The 1,579-nt window shown below is 47.8% G+C and overlaps 1 protein-coding gene across 1 annotated transcript in view; it reads left to right on the top strand.

The window, feature by feature from the left end:
* Positions 1-1,579, top strand: part of ABCC8 (ATP-binding cassette, sub-family C (CFTR/MRP), member 8) — a 79,031-nt gene that overhangs the window by 54,576 nt on the left and 22,876 nt on the right. The window lies entirely within an intron of this gene.

The following is a 1,579-nucleotide window of genomic DNA, read 5'->3' on the forward strand; positions in this document are numbered from 1 at the left end:
TTTTTCCTCAAATGTACATGCCAGAAGTACACATTCCATTGGCAAGGGGCTGCTTCTAGAAGGTTGAGAGGTGGCATGAGGCAGGGGAAAGAGAACTGGCAAGGTTGGCACCACAGTCAATTCAGGTTACCACACCTGTTTTTTTTTAATTTTTTACTATAATCCACAGTATGAAATGCATTTTACATCATGGTCCACTACATTTATGCCTCGTTAGATAACAGAAAAAGATTCACAAAAAAATACAGATGTTGACTGTATGCAGTGCACACTGATAACATCTGTTCCTTTTTTTTTTTTTTCTTTTGATGCACTTGTAGCCTACTTATTTCAGACCCAGTTCTTGGGTCCCTATCCACAGTTTGAAAAACACTATATGAAACGATTGTGATCTTGGAAAAGTCACTTGCCCTCTCTGAGCATTCGTTTTTCCAACTATAAAACACTCCTGATGCCCAGCCAGCCTCACTGCTGCTCTGAGTCAATGCCAGGAACACTGATTTAGCACATGCTATTTGGGGGGTGCCCATCCTGGTGCTGTGGGAGGGACAGAGACTAAGAAGAGGAGTTTCTGTCCCAAGGAAGCCATCTGGAAACCCTGGGGATGGGTGGGAGGGGGGAGGGATGGGGAGAGCTTCTCCCCTAAGAGCCAGCATGATGGAAACGCAGTGGGGTGGGAAGTAACTGGCGTTGTTCCCGTTTGTGCCCCAGCAGCCTTCCCGACAGCGAGACCGGAGAAGACCCCAGGTACAGCCTTAGGACTGGGTTGGAAATGGGTCCCAACACAGGGAAGGAGCGGGTGGGGGGTTGTGGGTGGGGAGTTCGGAGCATGGATTCTGGGAGGTGCAGCCTACACACTTTCAGGGGCATGAGTCCAAGGCATGCATTTCCAGTGAGGGCAAAATTTGGTTCTTGGCAGGGAGAAAACACCTAGATATAACAAGGCTTTGTGGCCATGCAAAGTACCAAACAGATGTCAGTACATCTGTGGTATTAAAATTTCATTGTGGATAGAGTTACAAGATGGATTAGTGGTTGCCAGGGGCTGGTGGGAGAGAGAGGGAAGAGAGAGTGACTGCTAATGCCTACGGGGTTTCCTTTGGGGAGGATGAATATGTCCTACAATGAGATAGTAGTGATGGTTGCACAACCCTGTGAATATACTAAAACACACTGAATTGTAAAAAAAAAAAAAAAAAAAAGTGGCAGAGAAAAGTCAATTACAAAAATATGACTATAAAAATTCTAGGGGTAAGAATGAAAACAAAGTCAAGACACCTGACTATAAGAAGAGACAGCGGGTGTCCTTCAGGCCCGCTGGAAAATTCAGTCTTGTTGCTTTATGTTCAATGAGCAAGTCTAAAACAAACAGCCACGCTCCCCACCCTCACCTCTCCCGGGCACATCTGCGACACGCCAGAGGGGATGTGCAGTCAGGGCTGGGAAGGCTGGCTCGGCTGTGCCAGTACGTGTAAGCCTCTGGCCTTCACCCTCCCACGCCAGAGAGGCTTCACTTCCCAGCGTTTCCTCTGCCCTTTCTTCCACCTTGTCCCCAAGTGCCAGGGTGTGATGACAGGCC

The sequence above is a fragment of the Propithecus coquereli genome, unplaced genomic scaffold (genome assembly GCF_000956105.1).
Source record: "Propithecus coquereli isolate 6110/MARCELLA unplaced genomic scaffold, Pcoq_1.0 Scaffold44, whole genome shotgun sequence".
Classification (NCBI taxonomy): Eukaryota; Metazoa; Chordata; class Mammalia; order Primates; family Indriidae; genus Propithecus; species Propithecus coquereli.